Here is a 22598-nt window from a genome sequence, read left to right as displayed (position 1 = left end):
CGCTGCCAAAATAATAAGAAGTGTGGAAAAAAAAGATACCCCCCCGATGAGCAGTCCAGGACAGGGGCAGATGTGCCCCGGGCACCCCCTGGACTTCCAGGGAAGGTTTGCGGTGCTCAGCACCCACCCCTGCATATGCAGCTTCTCTCCCCGTTGGCACCGACGCAGAGCTCAGGGCTTCCCCTCCAGCTGGGCTGGAAATGGAGAGTTTTGCAGCATTTCCCTGTTTCCCAGAGGGAATCCATCCCCGGGCTCTGCCTGCCCCTTCTGTGACCTCCCCATCTGTCACCAGGCTCAGTGTCCCCAGGAGCTCCGTGTGGGACATCCCACCCCTCTGGCTGGTGGCAAAGAGGCTCCATCCATCCCTGTTTCCAGAGAACACATGGCTCCGTGGATGAAAGCTCGGGGTAATTGATATGATTATTGAATCCAGCAGGATGCAGATTGTCACAGAGCAAACATCTGCCCGCTGCTCCTCAGGGAGCCTGGAGGAACGGGAAGGAGAGGAGACACCGCGGCTGCTTGTGTCTTCGGGGGATGTGTGATTTTGATGGGACGAGGTGGCTTGTCTCATCCAGACGTGCACAGGACTCGGGACAGGGACGCGGAGCCGGCTGGACCCAGCGCCTTTCACCAGTTGCTGCCTCCCGCCCACTCTCTCCATGCTGTCACATCAGAAGCGGCAATTTATCAGCATCTAAAGGCCACTGGGACTGCGTGTCCCTGGAGGTGACGGCTGCTGGTGCGTGAGGGACGGCAGCTGTAAATGTGCTCCAGGACGCTCCTCGCCACGGTAAAGCACTGAGGTGGAGACCTTGGTGTCTGCTCAGCTCATCAATCACTTGACCCCGAATTGCAGCCTCCCTGGGATGGGGATGGGATGGCTGCAGTGGCGGGGACAGTGGGGACAGGGGAGAGAGAAGTTGCAGCTCAGCCTCTCTGGGTTGCTCTTTCCCCCAGTACTGGGTGTTCCCTGACCATGGTGGGCTGGCAGCAGAGCCACCAGCTGGGGTGGCCCTGGTGCTGGTGTCATGGCACGGCTGGTTTGGCATTTCGGAAGCTCCGGCTGTCACCGCCAGCTGCCTTGCTACTGTTACTAGTGTGGTGGGAGAAATCATATAATTTATAGATGCCTTTTATTTCCCTCCTGCTGTGGCATAAATACAGCTCCACCGGCCGCTGCAATGCTGCTCTCCCCATCCGTGCCCCTCATCGCCATGCACAGAGGCAGCCCCGGGATTTTCATAGAATCACAGGATGGTTTGGGTTGAAGAGACCTTCAAATGTCCCCCAGTGCCCCCCCTGCCATGAGCAGGGACATCGTCACCAGCTCAGGTTGCTCAGAGCCCCGTCCAGCCTGGCCTGGGATGTCTCCAAGGATGGTTCATCCACCACCTCTCTGGCCAACCTGGGCCGGGCTCTCACCACCCTCAGGGCAACAATTTAATCCTCATGTCCAGCCTGAACCTCCCTCCTTTAGTTTAAACCATCACCCTTTGTTCTATCACAACAGACCCTGCTGAAAAGTCTCTGAGGTGACCCTGCTCATGGCAGGACGGTTGGAACTGGATTATCTTTAAGGTCCTTTCCAACCCACCCCAAACTGGTTGAGGGTTGTCCCCGAGGCCCCATGGTGTCACTGAGCCTGGCCATGGTGTCTCCAGAACCACCCTTTGAGAAAGACACATCCCATCGTGTTCGCTGCTGGTTGGGAAGCAGTTGTATGCAAAGAAATAAATTAGTTAAACCCATCAAACAAAGCAGCACAACAGCCCCGATGGGATCACAGCTAATGCATTCACTGGTTGCATTTAGGTATTAACACCCTGACAGGAGGGCTTTAATTATCAGCCTTTAAGCCTGGTTTTCTCCTCCCGGTGTGGGTCCCCCGCATCTCGCTTGTCAGCTCATGTTGCTCTCTGGGAACATCCCTGCTCCTCGCCGGGTACCCGCGGCCCCATCCCAGCCTTCCTCCCGCAGTCATCCTCTTGCTGCCGCTCCGCCGGGATCCCGGCCAGCGAGGATCAAACTGAATTAGTGTGAAGCTCTTGCGTAAAGATCCAGCAAAGCAAAGCGATTCCCGCCTGATCCGCTCGTGCTGCAGCAATCTGTGCCGCCGGAGAGCTGGGGGCGGCGGGGAGGGGGGAGAGCACGGCGGGGCTCGGCGTGGGGAAAAGGGCCGACGTGTTGTGGTTTTTGATAAATTGTTGATAATCTCGGCTGCTGGAGGAGCTCGCGGGATCTCTTCTTTATTCAGAAACAAGAAGGATTCGCGAATCTTTGAGCTTAAGCAGCCCCAGCTGTCTCGGTGCAAAACCCAGGGAGGTTTTCTGTTGGGTTTGTCGTGCGAATGGTGTCACCGTTAGCGCCGGTGGTGGGGTAAAGCCTGGCTTTGCCTCCCTTGGCTCTCTCCGTTCTGCCCTGGGTGTGAGCCTGTGGCTGGTCCCCTCTTGTCCCCGCAGCCACAGCCCGTGTCCAGATGCCACTGTGCCCATCCAGCCCCGCTCTCCTGCCTGCAGCTTTGCCTCCTCGCAGGATGGGATCCACCAGAAGGACATGGACAATTTAACCAGTTATTACAGGCTTAATAACACAGTCATTAGGAGTTTAGAAATTAAAAGGGGAAAACCAAACAAGTGCTGCGCTCAATACGCCGGGTGCAAAGGCAGAGGTGGCAGAGAGGTGCTGGGTGGGATTTAGTTAAGTTTTAGCTGATGGAAACCTCACCCGGTAGGGGAAGAATGTGGGGTGGTGGAGCAGCTCAGGTGCTGTTTGGGTGCTGGGGGTGCTGCTGGTCTCCAAGCCCCCAGAAGAACCTGCCACCCCCACCCACTGCAGCCCTGTGCTCACCGCTCCCGCGCGCTGCCTTGCGCAGCTAATTGTCTTTTAATTGTAATGTAGCTGTAACCTGTTGTGGTTTAATTAGCCATGTCCCTTACTCACGGAGCTGCTCGTGGGAGCCCAGGGCTCAGCGCTGTGTTTTGGGGGGGCTCATGGGGTACCTTGTGATGGGCGGGGGATCATCGGACTTGCACAGGGAGCGAGTGTTGTTCCTCAGGGATGGTTGTGATGCTGATGGGTGGTGCAAAAAGTATCTGGGTAAAAACATGTGGGTAGTGCTGGAAGGAGAAGAGGGTGCTCATCAGAATCCCAGAGAGCCCTCAGCTACACCAGAGGGGTTTGGTCCTGAGCCAAATCACAGCTGGGGTAGATCAGTGCAAGCATGCCAGGGCATGAGGCGGCACGTTGATGCTGTCCCCAAACTGGTGATGGGAGCAGGGTATGAGCCCGAGCACATCAGTTTGCTGCCCTGATCGGCTCCATGGGCTTCCTCGCAGCTCTTAATTTATTGGGTTCTTATTTTAAATATACTTTAAAGCACAGTGCTAGTCAGAAAGCGACTCCCTGAAGAGCCCGTCTCGGGGTTTTCTCTCCATTTCCCATCAATGTGTCGGACATAAACATGGCAGATTTGTTATAAATCAGCCTGCCGTCCGCCCCCCCACTGCGTACGGCATCATGTTGGGCTATTTCTGACTCCGGCATCCTGGCAATAACGTGTCGGGCACTGAGGCTCTGCTGGCGACTCAGTCACTGATGCACGAGGCGCAGCGAGCACGTCGCGCTCGTCAGCAGCCGCGGGAGCTGCCGCCCGCTCGCAACAGGCGTTTGCTGATGGGTGGGATGAGCGAAGGGAGGACGGGAGGGACGGAGGTGCTGTCACGCCGTGATGGCTTTTCCCAGCACGGCTGCCTGTCGGGCCAGGAGCTGCAGGGTTGATGTTGTCCATGGTGCCTTGGGAAAGCCAAAATCTTCTGAAACCAAGGGGAGAAATCCTGGCTGGCACCCAGGGGCGTTTCCCATGGGATGCTCCAGCCCTGACCTTGCTCCCCATGGGACAGGACCAGGGATGGCCAGTAGTGTCGGAGAGAGCAGCCCAAACCGCTCCTTTCCTCAGAGCCATGCTTTCAGCCTTTCTCCCCTTCGGGTTTCACCCTGGACAGTGAGATCTGGTGCTGGAGAAGCCAATCTGCTTCATTTGAAGTTTTTCCAGCCCTCTTGCTTTGCCGGCTGGTGCTTTGGGGCAACATTTTGGTGAGTGCTGGGCTGCTCACAGGGAGCAGCCGCCCACCCCGAGCCCCCTTGGTGACATATCCCGTAATATTCAGACTTTGGTGCCTCCATCAGAGATGGCAGCATTGGCAGGAGTGGTGGCTGGAGGATGAATTGGTTCCTGCCCGTGGGTCTATCCCTGCAGCGCATTTGCCCAAAAAATAGTTGTCACTCTGGTTTGCGTGCACATGTATTTTCCCACCAATAAACTTCTGCCGCAATTACCCCATTTTTTATCTTTATGGTCTTGGACGCTGCAGGAGATATTGGATCCATATTGGAGCAAAAGAGGACATGAAAAAAAGCTACTAAAACCCAAGAGGAGATCAGTCAAACCGTCAGGTGAAACACGCTATTTTGATTAAGGATTCAGCAGGTAACCTAAACATAATTTATGGGGCTTAAATGGCTTCACGCAGGGTTTTACTCAGCACCGGGAGCCAGCTCCCTTGAAGAGCGCTGGTTTGGTGTCACCCGCTGATGGAGAGCGGGGACAGTCCTGGGGACATCCAGAGATCCTCTCAGCCAGACCTGGGGGGCATTGTCCCCCAGGACTGCAGCGCAGGGAGGCTGAGATGGATAAGAAGCAGTTTGGATGGAAGAAGGTGTGTTATCTGTGCACTTCAACAGAGGTGAAGGAGGCGCTTTCCAGGAGCAGGGATTTAATTGCTGGAGCAAATGGAGCTCCATGGAGGGCAGGACCTGCATCCTTCACTGGGGGAAATGGTCTCACCCCGTGAGGGTTTTGGGGTGCCCAGGGATGGGTATGGATGGTTTTTGGGGAGTGGGGCTGGTGTTCAACCATTGGCCCTTCGGCTGGGACCTCACAGCTCTGTGCCCGCTGTGCCAAGAGGACATTTATCCTGGGGATGCTTTGCAGTTCCCATCCATCGTCTGTGCTGACCAGGGCATTTGCAGCCCCCCTGTCACATGGGTGATGTGTGCGTGCCCCCTGGGCCCTGGCAAACAGCTGCGCTGGGGTTTATGATGTGTATGAAAACCAAGAAGTCGATAGGAGAGGGCTGGGGGGGATGACAGACTCATCCATCACCGGCCAGAGCTGCATCCCAGTGAGGGGACTGTGGAGCTGCCACCGGCTCTGTCCCCCACTCCAACCCCTCGCCAAGGTGCACCGATGCCATGGTGGGGGAGTTTCTCCCACCTTCACTCACCCCACTCCCTCGGCCATTTGTCACCTGGCAGAGGGGACACCAGCACGGCTGTGGTGAAGGGACAGGATTGACAGGCTTGGCTGGGAGGGGGCTGCAGGAGAAGAGGCTCCAGCAGCATCTGCAGATTGGTGTGGCATTTTGGGGGGGCTCCCATGGCAAAAAGGGCGCTGCACCCTGCTCTGATATCCCTTCTGCCGCTGCCTTGAAATGTCTTCAGTCAGAGCAGCACGGAGGGGACACGGCGCTGCCAGACCCGCCGAGACGGTGGTGGAGGTTGGGGAAAATCAGAGAGCCTGAGCACATTGCTGGGACCTGACACCCCCAGCTTGGCCCAGATTCCCCCCCAGGAGGGAGGGTGGCTTTGAAGGTGTCTTAGTGGTGTGAAGGTGTCTGAATGGGGGGGCTCTGGGGACAGCAGAGGCCACAGGTATCCCCACTGTACTCCACAGAGTGCCGTCATTTAACAGCAGTTAATGAGCACTTACAGCCTTATGTAAATTTGCTCTTCACTCTCACCCTGAGGAATCAAATAAGAGCAGGTGCCTTTTCTTTTTTTTTTTTCCCTTTTTTCCTTTCTCTTTTAATCTCATCACAGATCATATTTTCTTTTTCCCCTTTTTTCCTTTCATTTAGCAGCAAAGCAACCGGAATATGATCACACCAAACGCTGAGTTCAAACCAATGTGTGGGGATTTCATAGACGGGCATTACCCGGGTACCATGAGGATCACACACCATTAGCCATCCCAAGACCCCCTTGCTCCACCTCTGCCTTGGTTTTGGTGCTTTACACCCCTCCAGAAAACCTTTTACACCCTTCTGCAAAGCATAAAACCTCTGTTGAGGTGATGCACAAGTATCACCAAATGCAGGCAAAGGCCTGTGAGGCGTTTTTGGAGCTGGGCTCGGGTCGGGCTGAACGCACACGTGTTGCTTCAACCCTTTGCTGTAAGAAAAGCCACTTGGCTTTGTACACATCCGTCTCCTGGAAGTACTTTTTAGCTCCTTTCCTCAGTAATTATTCTTGGGATGATAAAGCAGCTCGGTAGCTCTAAGACCTGGGAGGAAATGTGTCAGTCATATAATGATTTTCTTGATATTTTTCCCCCTTCAAATGAAAGTTGGCTAATGGTTCATTTCGCAAAAAAAATAATTGCTACTGATTTCACCAAATTGCAGAAAATGTATTAATGACACTTTTCAAGACAGAAATAACACAATTTGCATTTAAATGTGCCTAATCTTTGCAAACTCCACTTGGTATTTTCTTATAGACACATGAAATACTGAGCGTTTCAGCACATCGTGTGAGTTGCTGCTGCTCGGAGGAGCAGCCTCGCAGCCAGGGATGCTCATGGGGACAGGGGACAGTGGCAGGAGATGGGGGACGGTGGCAGGGGACAGTGGCAGGGGATGGGGGTGGCGGGGGACAGTGGCAGGGGATGTGGGGGATGGCAGGGGACAGTGGCAGGGGACGGCTCCATCTCGGAGCTGCGGCACGGCGTGGCCGGCTCTGGTGCGGGCAGCGATGTTCACACTGTGCCGGGCTTGCTCATCCATATCAACTCCCCGTGCTGCCGGGAGGGGAACGCTGCTGCGCTTTATTAATAACCTGGCCCTTGATTTTTATTGCTGCCTCATTAGCGAGAGCCCGGGGGGAACTGGTGACACAAGTGATTTATGCACTGGGGCATGAGTCCCCTGGGATGGGTGGGATGGGGAGCCCGGGAGAGGCGGAATGTCCCCAACCTGCTGTGACAGCCCAGAGTAGGGATGGCACTGGAATGTCCCCAGCTCTGCGCTTTGCCCCCTGGTCCACAACAGCCTCTTGTGCTGTTGGTTTGGGTCTTGGCATCCACAAAGGCTGGGGTCACCGGGACCCTTTGCTGCCTTTATGTCGCGCTGGTGACAGGAGGGATGGGGCTGTGTGAACATCCTCTGCCCAGGGTGATGGCCGTGGGGGCTGCTGTGCCCCCCATGCCCTCACCGTGCGCCCCCATTCTCCTCCACCATGGCTGCTGTGGTTTAATTCTGCATTAGGCATAAATGCGTTCAGGTTTAGGAGATCAGGGTGGACTCAGCGCTGTTGAAACTGGACTTTTCCCTGGCTTTGGCAGGGCAGAGCTGCAGCGGAGGAGCTGAGAGCAAATTCCCCCCGGTAGCTTCAGTGGGAGATCAAGAGGAGTCGGGAAATCATGATGAATCCTTGGGCTAATCTTTCTCTTCTCAAATAACGATTGTTCCCAGCTCCTCGTGCACAGGCTGCCTGCGGAGTGCCTGGGCCCTCCCCAGCTGGCAGGTGGGGAAACTGAGGCACAGGGTGGTGGGTCACCAGCCCAATCTGGGGGCAGATGATGGAGGATGTCCCCAGAGCCAGGAGGCAGCAGTGCGGGGTCTCCTGAGGGTCAGAGCCTTTGCAGACCCTGCAGAGACAATTCCCTCTTTGGGGCTGTTTTCGGGAGCATCCCTGATACCCCCAACCCTGTCTCCACAGCCTGTGCCACACCCTGGGGTCAGGACTCATCCCTGGTGTCCCCATTCCTCAGGACCCGTCGCATGCCGAGGGACACAGCGAGGTGAGAGAACAGAGGGATCGGTACATGCAATGCCAGGGTGTCAGGGTTTCTCGCAGAGCCCCGGTGCCCTCGGCACGTCCCGGCAAGGCCAAGGGCAGCAGGGGCTCTCGCCAGCCCCTCGCTCCTCCTGAAGTTATTTCTTCCCTCTCCCCCTCTGTTTTCCTTGCAAACAGCTCGCCTTTGAAATTCAAATGTTGCCGTAGCCCTTTCCTCACCCTCTGCAGGAATATCTCCCTTTTCATCTGAAAATAATTAACAAATGAACAAAACTCCTGTGTGAAATTAAAATTCATGCCCAGAGGTGACCTTTGAAGCCCAGCGCTCGCTGCTGCTGAGTTGAGTTGGTTTTTCTTTTCCCTTTTTTCCTCTCACGCCCTCCCCAGCTTCAGAAGGGCTCCTTTACACCTCCTTTCCCCTCTCTTTTTTTAATTGCATTAAATTGCATTCCTCCAGAGATGCTTTCCCTCCCGCTGCCGGTCCTGCCTGTCCCCATGGGCTCCCAAATCTGTCCCCGGCGAGGGGCCGCGTGCAGCCTGGTGCTCCCCCCGGGTGCAGCATGTTGGGCTGTCTGGCAGATCAATATGGTTATTAAATCCCCACCAGCCGGCCATGGTCAGGCTCCATCTGCCCATCTGGCACCCGGACACCGGGTCAGCCGCTATGGGATGATAATTGTTTGTAATTGGTAACAAAGCAGCCTCGGGCAGTGACTTTGCAGCCGCTTGCCTGTCCCTGTGAGAGGGGTTCCCCACTCGATCCCCATGGGGGTTGAGATGTCTTGTTGTTCATTTTAACTTGATCACAGAATCAAGAGAATTGTTCAGGTTGGAAAGGACCTTAAAGATAACCCAATTCCAACCCCCCTGCCAGAGGCAGGGTCATCTCAGAGACATTTTAGCAGGGTCTGTTGCAGTAGGTCAAGGGGTGATGGTTTAAATTAAAGGAGGGAGATTCAGGCTGGACATGAGGAAGAAATTGTTGGCCCTGAGGGTGGTGAGAGCCTGGCCCAGGTTGGCCAGAGAGGTGGTGGATGAACCATCCCTGGAGACATCCCAGGCCAGACTGGACGGGGCTCTGAGCAACCTGAGCTGGTGAAGATGTCCCTGCTCATGGCAGGGGGAGCACTGGGGGAGCTGGGAAGGTCCCTTCAAGCCAAACTGTTCTGCGATCTTCAACTAGACCAGGGTGCTTTAAGCTCCGTCCAACCTGCCCGTGTTGATCAGCTTGGCCACACACTGGGGTTACTCCATGAGGATGCTCCTCTGGGGCCAGGCAAGGACCCTCCAGCTCCTGTGGGATCCTGTGGGTTCCCATGGGCTCCATCCTACAGCCCTGGCTCTGGGGAGCAGTGAGCAAACAGACCCTCCCCGCAACCCCGTGGAGGCAGCAACCGGCTCTGTAATTAAGCCAAGTGGGAAAGGTTGCCATGGTACCAAAAGCAAAGAAAAGGAAGCTGCACCTTTATTGCTGCTCCTGAGCCTCGGGGCGTTCCCAGCCCCTCTGCCTGGGGGGGTGGGATACTCTGGGGTGCAGAGGACACCCCGGTCCCCCTGCTTGTCCCTGGGCTCTGCCCCATGTCTCCCAGGGGCAGACACATCGGGATGGGGCAGCTGGGTTGTGACATGTCTAGTCCCCTGGGGATTTGAGGTTGGTCCCTGTGGGGTCCACCCTCCATCCCACATTCCCCATGCCCCCACAGCACCCTATGCTAGGGGGCCATGTCCCCATCCATGTAGGGTTCCTGGGTTGCACTTGCCATGGTGCAGGTGGCTCTTGGGGGGCTTTCTCTGAGGGTCTCATATGGACCCCAGCCCAGGGTGGTTTCCCCAGCACCCCAAACCTGCCAGCTGATTGCATCCCCCACAGCCCAACGTCCCCCCGCGATCGCCCTGATGGAGATGGCTCCATCACATCCCGTTGTCCTGGCAACAGGCAAGGATGCTGCTGAGCCAGCCCCGGCCGCTTCCCTCCGGCTCCAGGGGGCTGCCCCCACCCTAAAATATCCCCCCCGCCTGGATCCACGGGTCCTGCTGCATTTCCCAGCCAGCTGGTGAGGGAGGATTCAGGGATGCTGGGGACCATCCTGTTCCCAGCTCACCCCGCTGTCCCTCAATGCACACAAGATGAGGGTGCCCAGTGGCATTTATGTCCCTTTGCTCCCTTCCCAGTTCCTCAGCAGGTCATGATTATTGATGGGGCGGGGAAGCACAGCAGGGCTGGCCGATCAGCAGTGTATCAATCAGTTAATTATCGACAGGCCACCCACCTGGCTCCATTTACTGGAGGGCTCTTCTGGGGCAGCCTTGGGTACAGACTTGAAGCCTGGCATGGAAAGCACCAGCTTTAACCAGAGGGGTGAGCAGCTGTTCAAATTATACCCATCTGGGTGACTTTCCCCTGTTTTAAACCCCCTTGAATAAACCCACTGTGTGTGGAGCAACCTTGCTTTTCACACCCAGTTTAATCTCAAGACACTGGGTGTGGTGAATGGCAGAGGTCTCAGCTGCTTTTGTGTCCAGGTTGGGATTGATTTTTTTAGCCTCTGCCCCACATTCTGAGCTCATTCCTTGCCCTTTCTCTGGCCTTGTCCTCCTGTTGTGTTTGTGCTGCGACAAAAATAGCTGAAGAGGTGCTAAAATAGAATTAAGGCACTGGAATATGTAAATGCTCTTTGTGCTCACCCTGTTGCCTCCTGAATTTCAGCAGGAATGATGCTTTTCTTTCAATCTCAGCGCAAGGAGGTGATTTTGGACCAGGGAGCACCAGGGTGCAGAGCTGTGCCGGGGGGCAAAGAGCTCCCTGGATTTGTGAGCTCCACTTGGTGCTTATGATCCTCTTCCCAGAATAAATGAATAAGTACCAGTTTTCCACCCCAAATCAGCGAGCGTTGGGTGGCGGCACACGAGCATCTTTGGCTTCCCTGAGGGGAACATGGCATCATGGCATGGGGTCGGACCTTTCACAGAGGAAAAGCTTCCCAGCCCGGAGTCGATTCCTCTGTGTGCAGCAAGGGGGGATATTTTGGGAACGCTGCCATGAATCTCGGCTGCTCCCGCTGCTGCCGAAGGGAAGGAATTAAGCTCTTTGAGAAGCTGGCAAAGGTCCCTCCGGGAGCCCTGCGGTGGCTTCTTCAAACCCAGCGTTGTTTTGCCCACCCACTGTTGTTTTTTCCCTCCCATCAGAAGTTAAAATACGTGGTCACTGCTGGTGCCGCAGCCTCCCCATTCTGTCTGCCCTATCCCTGCATCCACCTCGAATCCTGGGGTCAGTTTTGGGCCCCTTGTGACAAGAAAGCCCTTGAGGTGCTGGAGCGAGTTGAGAGAAGGGAACGGAGCTGGGGAAGGGGCTGGGAGCACAAGTGCGGTGGGAGCAGATCAGAGGTTTAGAGGAGGTTGAGGTTGGATCTGGGGAACAATTTCTTCCCCAAAGGGCTGTGGGGCATTGGAACAGGCTGCCCAGGGTGGAGTCACCATCCCTGGAGGGTTGGACAGACAGAGATGAGGTTCTCAGGGACATGTGGCAGTGCCAGGGGTGGGTAATGGTTGGACTTGATGAGCTTGAGGGGCTTTTCCAACCAATATGAATCTGTGATGATTCTACATTCCTCCTGTGAGGCGGCTGAGAGACCTGGGGGACCCTTAAATCCCATCCCACCCCTTCTCCCCGGTGCTCCCTCTCTCCGTCTGGTTTCTCTCAGATGATCATGGTCTGCCTGCGGCTCGCTCTGCACTGGGGGGGCTGGGGCCGTGGGTGTGAGCTCTGCCAGTCGGCACAGATGCTGTATTTGCTCACACAACGGCTCTGCTTCCCCCTCCCAGATTTTTGCCCTGAAAAAACTAGGGCGCAGCCGCGCTGCCCACGGCTCCTAATCCCTCCCCAGCATCTGCTGCTCCTGGGGCTGCGGATGGGGGAACAGACGGGTCCCTCTCGGGGCGCTGAAGGGCTCCCACAATGTATTAGGGGGGTCAGATCCAGGATCATGCTGGTCCCTCTGCATGGTTTCCCACGGCAAAATTTGGGCAACGTGGCTCTTGATCGCGGTGCCATCCCAGGTGTGCAAGGACAACCAGTGCCCAGCTCAGGAAGGAGCATCAGGGCATTGCAGGGACCTCGCTGGAGGTGTTTGCTCCAGGTCCTCTCTCCATCGCTATGGCTTGAGTGGAGCTGTGGGTTGGGGTCCTGGCACGGCCACACACCCTCCGGCTCTGCACCAGGGAGGCAGCACAATCTGCATTTCAATGGGGATATTTAAAGCCGTAGCCGGGTGGGAAGCTAAGGAATCCATTTCCCAAGTGGGATGGCGGGGTGTTATTTTTATATATTATTGGATACGCAGCTTAAATCAGGCCCTAGCAAATGGAGAGGAAACGGGGCAGAGTGGGGAAGGGAAATCGTGTCCTGGCACTATCACTCTGCAGTCGCCAGCTCCTGATGCTCCTGGGGAATCACCCATCGCTGCCAGCCCATGTCCTGCTCCCTCCCTGGCCCGGCTGGGATGGCAGGAAGGGACATGGACCATGCACACCCTTGTCCCCATCGGGTACATCCCTGCAGCACTGGGTGCAAAATGCAAACGGTCAGAGCAAGGGAAGGCGAAGCCATCGGGTTGTCATCAGTGCCCGAGGAGGCTCCGCACAAGGATCCAAAGGGCTCCCTGACCTCACTCCGAGCATCCCCTCGGCTCCAAGCATCCCCGTCAGCTCACAGCCACATGTTTTGGGACGTTGTTGGTCCCGGTTTGGACACGTGGAGTGTTTCCCATGGAGCCATGCAGGCTCCTCGAGCAGCGATGCTGGTTTTTGGAGGTGGGCAGGGGCTCCTTTTGTTCTGGTTGTTAATTAAGCGGATCATTCAGAGTCACTAGTAGTGTAGTGTGTTGTCTTATAATAGTTGCAATTCTGTCCCTGTGCCAGCTTCCATTAGCGACAAAACCCACTTATCTTGTTCTTTCCTATCTCTTCCCTTTATATTTTTATCCTTCCCTCTCACTGCAAGTCTCTCTCTCCTCTTTTTTCAGCCCCAGCACCGCAGTAATAATTCTACCAGTCGTCATCTCGGTTGACAAAACACTGTTGATGTGACAGCTCCGAGCTATGAAATCTCCGTTACCGCTCGATAATTAATTTACTAATTGCATGGCGCTGCTTTGCCACGCGGCTGGGAGCCAGCTCCGGAGCCAGCGGTGCCATCCTGACCTGCGGGACTGGCGGGAGTGATGGGTTATCCCCTCCCTGTGCTGGGGACCATGGGGGACAGGGGGATGAGGTTGGACAGAACGGGCTGCCCAGGGCAGTGGTGGAGTCACCGTCCCTGGAGGGGTTGGAGAGATGTGGAGATGAGGTTCTCAGTGACATGGGGCAGTGGCAGAGCTGGACTTGATGATCTGGAGGGGCTTTTCCAACTAAAATGATTCTATAATTAGCATCAAACAGCCTCCAGACTTGTCCTCCATCTCCTGTAGGATGGGATGGTGTGATGTAGGGGACAGGGGGGGTCTCTCCTCCTGCCAGTTGCTTTTAAACCCAATTCATCTGCCGCCTGCGCCTCCTGCCCGGCTCCATGTCGGGGAGCTGGGGCTCAGCGAGAGCTGATGGTTCCCACATGGGGATTTCGGTGGCTGTGAAATGTTTTGATTTTCCCCTGATTGCAAAAGTCAGAATGAACCAAGTCTGCTGGAGCTGCCGTAACCAAGTGGCATCTCTCATTTCGGCATCGCCGCTTGTTTCCTTCCTGGAGGGAAGTGTCAGGTCTTGCTTCGTTTTGTTGGGTTTTGACGTCTCAAGCCCCAGATGATGTGTTTTCATGTGCAGGATAATTTCTCCAGGTCTCCAGTGAGAGAGATGGGGCAGGACCACCCTGCCCAGGGAGTGACATTTGGGGTTGAACCCCTCTGTTTGGGGTTGTGTGGTCTCTGCCACTGCACGGTGCCAATTGTTGGCATTGGGGACAGACAGACGGACCCTGCATATGTCTCCTTGGGCTTTGCAGCCGGGGAGGTGACAAGTACTGGAATCCTCATCAGCCTATTTTAAGGAGATGTCCCCTGAGACTTGGTATTGATTTGTTCCTCCTGCCTCTACCCACCCGGGCTCATCTGTGGTGGCATGTTGTCACCCACATTGTCACCTGCATTGTCATCTACATCGTCACCCGCCACCAGGACAGATATAAGGATGGGGCAGCTTGAGGGGACCAGCAAATACAGAGGCAGGTGCTCGACTGGGCTCTGCTCTGAGCGCATGGAGGATACAAATAGGGAAGGGAAACTGAGGCACGGGCACGAGGGGAGCTCGGTGCAGGGCTCTGCCCTGGCCCTCGCAGGGTTTAAGAGCCCTGTCCTCATACCAAGGGACCTTCCAGGGCTGCCACCTCTTTACTGGGTAAATGAATAGCATTTCGCTTCCAAAACCACGGGGTGGGTTACGTGGTAATTGCTTTTTGGGAGATTCAATTACCAAACCCACTTTGCTTTAAATCCTCCTCTGCGGTTTGCATTTTGGGGCTCCCTCCTCCCGTGGTCAGGGGGAGGCACCACGCTATGTTTCCCCCCTTGTGTTTTGGGGGCTGTGGCTGCGCTTGGCACCCGTGCCTGGGAAAAGGCTGGTTTGTAATTTGGGATGGGAGAGGAGGGGCCGGTGAGGGGGGGCAGGAGCCGCTGGGAGCTGAGGCTGTTTGGGGAAATGAGTGATGGTTTCGAAGCACGAAGCTGTGGCTCTCAGCAGCTTTTTGAAGCCTTGGGAAATTTGTCTTTTTGACTCGGCAAGGTGCTCAGGCGGGGAGGGAAACGCATTACAAGTCGAAATGCTTGGAGAGCAGAGGGGAAACATTATGTGATTCAAGCCCTGTTCCTCCCAGCAAGAGAAACCCGGCAAACACAATATATCGTATTCTTCGCATTCCTTCGCCTCTCTGTGCCGTGTGTGTAAATGGGCTTGTTCCCCTCCCGGGGTTGCAACTGCTGCTGCAGCACCCGCTGCCCAACTGGTACCCAGCGCATCCCGCCTGCCTGCAGGGATGCAGGGGATGGGGCAGAGCCCGGATCCTGGGCAGGATAAAACCCAGAGCATCCCACTGCTCCCCCAGGTGGGCTCTGGGGTGCAAGGGGGGTCGGGGCCGTGCTGTGCCGAGGATGCGCTGTCCCGCCGGGGAGCCTGGGAGCTCAGCGTGACGTGTAAAGGAGTCGAAAATAGAATCAATGCCGGTTTGTTCATGATAATAAATGGGGAGCAAATCGCAAACAGTGGGTAAGTGACTGGCAAACGCTGGTATTTTAATGTCCTCACAAAAGACCCGCGTGTGAGAGGGACTTTGCATGAGTAATTCCATACATTTTTAATGGTGGACCCTGGGGGAGAATCAATCACGCCGCGCAGTTGAGTTTCCCTAATGCAAGGCACAACACAAAGCAATTTTATTTGATAAGGCGGTGCTGAGAGCGGCTGGTTCCTCGCGCTCCGGCTCTTCTCTCCCTCCAATGACAAAGTCCTCCCGGGGAACATTCATTTGGTAAAGCCTCCCAGAAGTTACTGGTTGGGCTGGGCTGTTACTGGGAAGGTTCCTTTGGCTTTGCAGGACCACGCAGCTGTTATTGGGGGTTTGTGTGTGGAAGAAACATGGCTCTGTGTTATCTGTGGTGTGGAGATGTGGCTGGTGGTGCCGGTTGTCACAGCGAGTTGCTCTCCCTGTGGTACCCAGGGACCTGGTGTCGGTCCCATCTTGGGATGGTGGGACTTGGGCCAGTTTTGGGGCAGCTCACCCACCCTCTGTGACCTGCAGGGCTCAGTGTGGCCCCGCGTGGGTCCCACAGCCACACGCCGTGGCAGAGGTGACGGGGACATTTTCTGCAAGGGCAAGCAGCAGGCAATAGCTTTTTGAGATGGAAATGTGGCCCCGCAGGAGCCAAAGGCTAATGTGCTCTGGGTAGCTGCTAAAACTTCTGCTGGGGATATGTAGCACCTCATTTACAATGATATTTTTTATGCTGAAATGGAAGAAAGCAGCTGCTATCTGTACAAATAAAATTAGGCCAAAGGAGGAAAGTAATTTTGTAAAAGAAATAGGGAGATGCAGGGGGAGATGGATAGGAGACAGATGAATAAACACAATCTACATAGAAACTGATAAAAATTCAATTTCTGCTCACACACGTCCCGGTCTAGCTCACTCCCTTCCTCTCCTCTTCTCCACACGCTCCGGCGTTGTCTGTGGCCCTCGTGCATCCATCTGGGATGTGGGAGGCAAACACAATGATCCTATTCTGCCTTCAACATGCTGCGAAATTTTCTTTAATTACAGTTCTTTAATTCCTCTGACTCTGGCTTTATCTTCAATATTTCTTTTCCTTGCGAGCAGTGGGTGCCAGGGCCAGTGTCCCATGGTGGGAGATGGTGCTGGGGGTCCCTCTGGGCACAACCCCCACCACGAGGCTTCTGTGGTGGCACAGGGGACCTCGATGGTGCCTCTTTTCCCAAGGAACAAGGGACAAAATAAGAGGAAAGGGCCTCATGCTGCACCAGGGGAGGTTTACAATGGGTGTTGGGAGCAACTTCTTCATCCACATCCTCCTGTGCACACCCATATCTCCCATGCATACCCAGGTCCCCATGCACTCACGTTCCTGTGCACACCCAGGTCCCTGAGCACACTCACATCCCCGTGCACACCCACGTTCATGTGCACACCCACGTCCTCATGCACACCCACGTGTGTGGGGGCTGAGCCGCACTGCAGCCTGGTTTCCATAGGAAACCAAGCGGAGCCCAAAATCCTGTGGGGAGGTGTTGGGGGAGGCTCTGAAATATGTCCTGAAGAGCTCCATGTCCAGGAAGCCTCACTGTCCCACCCGGTGCTCTGGGGACACTGGGTGGTGGGGACACCATGGTGGCACCCAGGTGGCTGGCGGTGCGAGTGGGGCTGTGCTGGTGGCAGCTCGACTGTGGTTGTGGGGTTTGGAGAGGGGATTTTGGTGGTGAAATAGCCTCTGTGTGCTCCCCTGACACTCGCAAATGACCAAGATGGGGCTGTGAGGGGTTGTCACCGATGCTGCGGGGCTGTCACCAGTGATGGGGCACGTCCCTGCCCTTCTCGCTGCTTGTGTGTGCTTGTGCAGGATGGGGGCGGCTCAGAGCTCACCCTGAGCATCCTATCCTGAGCACCAGGGAGTCTGAGGGCTCTTCGCACCTTGGCCCTGTATGCAGCCTGCATGTCAGCCCTCCTCCTCCTCCTCTTCCTCCACCTCCCCTTCTTCCACCTCCCCTTCCTCCACCTCTTCTCCTCCTCCTCCTCCTCCATGGGCCTTTCACAAGCTGCCAAGTGAAGACGCGCTTGCCGGGCTGCACGCTCCAAAAGTTGATAATTCCCCTCCAGGCAATTAAAAGGAAGCCATTTCTCCTCAATCAGCTGTATTTGAATATGGAAATGATTTTTAATTACTCAGAGTCAATATCGTTTTATCACCGAAATGTGTTTGAACGAGGTTCACCGTATTTGCAGGGCGTCTAATAACCTGAATGCAAATTCACTGCGATTCATGCTTTTTAAATGCTCTGATGAGCGAGGGAAGGTGCTGCCCTTTGATGGTTTCATTCTCAGGGTCCTGACAGGGCACGAAATGCCCGTCATCCCCCCCGCCCCAGCAGCTGCCACAAGCGCACGTGCAGCGGGGACATGGCAGGGGCCACCAGCCCGATGGGGACACGGGGACCGTGAATGTCCCTTTCCTGAGCATGGCCACCCCCGGCTCGCCTGGCCCTGAACAAGCCCTGGGTCAGCTCCACGCGGAGGCAGTGACAGCTCAGCAGCGTTAGATCCCTGGCTATTGTCTCCTGATTAATTTGCTAATTATGTTCTGCTTTTATCCAAGGGGCCTGGTGGCAGTGTGGAAATGTCAGGCACTTGTTTATGCCCCGGGTTGCTGGCACAATGACAAAGGCAGGGTCCTGGAGGAGCCACATGTCACCTGGCCCTGCCGGCTCCGGCGTCACCTTGTCACAGCTCCCACAGGGCTGGGACCGAGCTGCTGCCTCTACCACCGCCTCCCCCGTCAGCCCTGGGCCTGTCCTTTGGCCTGTGCTTTGATTTTCCCCATGGTGGGACCTGAAAATATCCAGATTCATCTCTCTATGTGCTCCAGGGATGGGGAGCGTTGACACGGTGGCCTCAGTGCCACCATTGTAGGGGCTGACTACCCGTGGCTGTGGTCTTCTGGGTTTTCTTGCCGCGAGAACACATCAGGTGTCGGCATTGGACACCGCGCTCCTGCAAGCCTGAGCAGCTGAGATAACATCCCCGCTGCCGGCTGCAGCCGGGCGTTCTGCAGCCCTCATGTTTATTAATCGAGATGAATATTGATGTAAGGTTTCTTGCTCGTGAGCGGTTGCGGGTGTGCAGGAGCGACCTGGCTGCTGCTTCGGGCGGTGAAATGGTGCTGGTGGCCAGGGGCTGCGGGCAGGGCTTGGGGTCGAGTCCTTCAAACTGCCCTGCCTTGTGCCAAGGCATCATCCCTGCTTTGGCACAGATGGACACACAATCAGCCCTGATCCGTCCTTCAGCACACAAAGTGCCTGGAAGAATCAAAATGCAGATGCTGAGGTGAAACGCATCTTCCTGGGCACAACAGCCACATCCATAGGTCTGGGAGCCGCTTGGGACTGGCTGTTGGCTGTGCCACAGTGACAGTGCTCCTTGGTCCATATCAACCCCCAAAATGACAGTTATTTCAAAGCTTATTCATACCCTTCCTCTTCTCATCACACAAGCTTCCCTTGCTCCTTTTTCTTGGATTTTCTCCCTGCCACCACCAGCAGAAAACTTCACGTGAAGGTTCCTGGGAGGTGAGCAGCGGCCGCGGGCAGCCGGTGCGGCGCCGGTCCCTCTGTCCCTGCGATGGGCACCAAGCGACAGGCAAAGGCTCCTCCGCCGGCGCTTACTGCCTCTTCCCATTAGAGTGGATTATCTCACAAACCAAACTTCCCTGTTTATCATTGCTTTTGTTTTTCCACCGGAGCAATTCACAGTGAAGTTTATGGGAAGTGATTCAGACAGGCGGCTGTGGTTACCGGCTTCTCGGGGGCTGCCTTCTGCTCCTGTCCCACCCCGCGGTTTGAGCCGAGATGCTCCTGCTGAGCCTTTGTGAAAAGCTGCTGCTCTGTGCCCTGCTTGGGGAAGACAAGCCCTGGGGATCGGGCTCATTTGGGGCTGGTTACAGCATCCCCGCATCCCCCCAGCCAGGAGCTGGATTCTGTCTCATCCCTGAATCCTCATCCAGGGCTGGGCTTGGAGTAGCTGCCACCTCACTGATCCTCCCCTGTCCCTGATCTCTGTGCCAAATGAAGGGGAAATAAGAGCCCCGTGTTGGCAACACAATAGTGCTGGGTGCCTCAGGAGCTCCGGCCGTGGGGAGGGCTCACCCGGTCCCTGTCTGGCACGGTGGATGCCGTAAGCCGCGGCGGCAGCGCCGGCATAATGGTTGTGGCGGCACCAGGGACCTTGTGTCAACCTGGCGGGTTATAATTGCCTTAATGGACAGGTCTAATTCCCATCCAGCAAGCAAAGCCCTGGTGTTACAACCTCCGCACGCGCGGGCACTGCTCTAATTATGGCCTGTGAACTGCTCTGCCTGTGCTGACACCCAGCCCCCCCCGAATCTGTGGGTACTGATGAGGCTGAGAGCCCTGATCAGGGTTTTCCCCGCATCCCAGGGGTTGACAGGGGTGCTGAGGGCTGTGGGGTGCTCGCACCCATCAGCCAGGGAGATACTTCATTTTGTTTTCCTGGCCCAGGGGGGCTGCGGAGGGCAGAGCATCCCTCTTGCTTTGCTTTGGGCTGAGGGCACGGCCGACGGCAGAGCTGATGCCGTGACTGGGGGAGGTTTGCTGGGATGCAGCAGCAACAAGCAGCTACAGAAAGCACCCAGTTGTCCTGGTAACAGTGGGTGCTGCCGGCTCCTGCAGCTCAGCCCCCCTGCAGTGCCAGAGCCCTTCAGCCCTTCCTTGCCACAGGCAGGGCCCCACTGGGGGCACTGGAGCCTTTTGGCGATGGAGCCTTGGGCAGGGGAGCGACACAGGGGCTGGAAATGGCTGGAAGGGCAGCAGCAGGCACAGGGTGACCTGCATGACCACAGGCTGTGGCCAGGCCTGGTGGCCCTGGTGCTCTTGCAGGACAGAGCAACGCCAACCAGGCTGTGCCGCAGCCAGCACTGGGGTCAGGGCTGAGCCTGCGGGCAACACATAGGCATCACGTCTTGCATCCCATCCTGCGTCGCATCCTGCATCCCACCCTGCATCCCATCCTGCATCCCACCCTGCATCGCTTACAGGGCAGTGGTAGCTGGTGACACACAGTGCACTTGGGTATTTGGAAGTATGTCAAGCGTGCAGATCTATTCAGCTGTGGGAGCAAATACCTCGTGGGAAGCAGAGAGTGTGTGACCCAGAGAGCCGTGGCTTTGGGATCGCCCTTCTGCTGAGCTGCAGCCGCTGCAATGATCTGTATTTACAGAGACGGGTTCTGGAATATCCTCCAGTTATGTCTGAGCTAATGATGCTTTTCTCCCTGGGATACAGAACAGCCTGCAAAGCTGGTGTGCTTTCCTTCAGCCTTGACCCAGAGGGGATGAGTCTGTCTGGGGACGAGGGGTCGGGCACTGACAGGCTGCAGGGGACAACTGGGAAAAGGGAACACCAGGGATGGAGGGAGCTGAACAGCACAAAGGTCCGGGCTGCTGTGGAGCCTCTGTGCCAGCTGCTCTCAGCTGCCCACGGACCACCAAGACGCTCCGGTTTATCCCGCCTGTGCGGGGCGTTCACATGTGAAACTGCAGCTCTGCAGTCCCCCCCAAGCCCCACTGTGGCGCTGGGAGCCTGGCACCCTCTGTGTCACACACACTTGTGCCGCATTTGTGCAAATGAGGGGTGTGCCAACCCTGTTTCTCACCTGGTGCTTGTGCTCCAAGTCTCCCTGCAGCCCATACCCCCCTGCACCCCTGTGAAACACGCCATGCTGAGGCCTGCATGTGTGTGCAACACAGCTGCTGGCAGGGACAGCGTGCATCCTGCACAGGGGTGTGCCACACATATGGTTGTGCACACCCCAGCACCCACTGGTGTGCACGCGTGAGCTGCCCACGCACCAGCGCGCACGAACAGCCCGCTCGTGTGCACACACGGACAGCCCAGCCGTGCACACGCAGCCACAGCCCACGCTTGTGCGTGCACGAACCAACTCACGCGTGCGCGGGCACATGCCATCCACACGCGTGCAGCCCCCCCCGGAGCACAACACGCGTGTGCACCCCCCCCCCGCCTCGGAGCACAACATGCATGTGCCTGTGTATCTCTCCGGGAGCACAACATCCCCCCCCTCGAATGCTCGCTCCCCCCCCGCGCTGCAGCGCCCCGGGGTCACCTTCCCACGCACCCACCTCCCCCCGGCCCCCCCTGCTCGCCCCCCCCCGGGCTCCCGAAGGCGGCCCCGCCGCCGCGCAGGCTCCCGCCATGCCCGGTGCTGTCACACCGCCCCGCGCCCGGCGCATGCAGCAAGTGCCCGAGCGGCGCGCGCCGCCGCCCCCGCCCGCCCCCGCTGCTGCTGCCGCCGCTACCGGGGCCCGGCGCGCCGCGCGCCCGCTGCCGGCCCCGCGCGCCTCCGCCGCCGCGCTCCCCCGGGCGCGCCCGGGCACCGGCTGCCGCCGCCGCTGCCGCCGCTCGGGGATGGCCAGCCCGCTGCACGCCGCGCCGCGCCGGGGCTACACGCGCTGCTGACGGAGCGCAGGTAAGGGCGGCGGCGGGGACCCCCCTCCCGGTGCACTGGCACCCCCCTCCCCGCTGCACTGACCCCCTTCCTTCCCGGTGCACCGAGCCTCGAGCTGCGGGGCGCTCCGTTTCCCCCCCACCCCCCCTCACTCCGCGGCGCAGCGGGGGCGGCAGCTCGCCGGGGATGCGGGATGCGGCGGCCGGAGCTGCCGGTTGGGCAAAGCCCCGGTTCCGCCGTGCCACCCCCCTCGCCACCACCGGCCAACTTTCCGGCCCCGGCGGCGAGCGGTAGGGCCGGGGAGTTGCAGGCGCGCCGCGGTACCGGCGATGCCCCGTGCCCGGTGCGGGCAGCGGCGGCCCCGGCCCTGCATGGAAGTTGCGCGGGGGCTGCGGCGGCACCGGGCGGGCTCGGCACCGGGGCTGCCTGCGAGCGGCGGCATGCCCGGGGCTGCCGGTCCTCCTCCGGGGCTGCCGGTTCCCCACTCGGGGCGCCGTTCCCCCCGGGTGTGCCGGTTCCCCCACCACAAACGGTGCCAAGGCTCCAGCAGCCCCACAGTGGAAGGGCTGCACGCATGTCGGTGAGCACATGCATGTTGCCGGGCATACATGTGGCACTGTGGTGCCGCGGTGTGTCACACAGCAAGGCCACGGGTGCCCGGCTGCCTGCTGGCATTGCCCCGGCATGGGCACACGTGCTGCCAGCCTGGCAGGTGTGGATGCTCGGTGGGCTGGTCACCCCACACTGTCACCCATGGCAAGCGCCCCGGGGAGTCGGCACACACTGGGGCACATGGGCTGGCGTTTTGGCAGAGCCCTGGCAGCAGGCAGGTGGTTTTGCAGCCCTCCCCTACAAGGGGCTTTGTTTGGTGCCAGCATGGAGGGGCTGCGGGGAGCCCCCTGCCATGGCTGGGGCGAGTGGCACCTGGGGACTGTGGGCGTGCGGTGAGGGCACACGTGGGCGCCCAGTGTGTGCCAGCGCGGACACGTGC

At 57.6% G+C, this 22598-nt stretch overlaps 1 protein-coding gene across 2 annotated transcripts in view; it reads left to right on the top strand.

Annotated features, from left to right (window-relative positions):
- Positions 1–22598, top strand: part of ADGRB2 (adhesion G protein-coupled receptor B2) — a 95078-nt gene that overhangs the window by 45905 nt on the left and 26575 nt on the right. Inside the window, exon 1 of one of the 2 annotated variants that reach the window (XM_065041599.1) lies at positions 21470–21628. The exons of the other annotated variant lie outside the window; for it this stretch is intronic. The gene's annotated coding sequence lies outside the window, so the exon portion shown is untranslated. Of the gene's footprint in view, positions 1–21469; positions 21629–22598 lie in introns of those variants that run through there. 2 annotated transcript variants of the gene reach the window in all.

The sequence above is a fragment of the Columba livia genome, chromosome 26 (assembly GCF_036013475.1).
Source record: "Columba livia isolate bColLiv1 breed racing homer chromosome 26, bColLiv1.pat.W.v2, whole genome shotgun sequence".
Taxonomy (NCBI): Eukaryota; Metazoa; Chordata; class Aves; order Columbiformes; family Columbidae; genus Columba; species Columba livia.
This window is presented reverse-complemented; position numbering and strand designations above follow the sequence as displayed.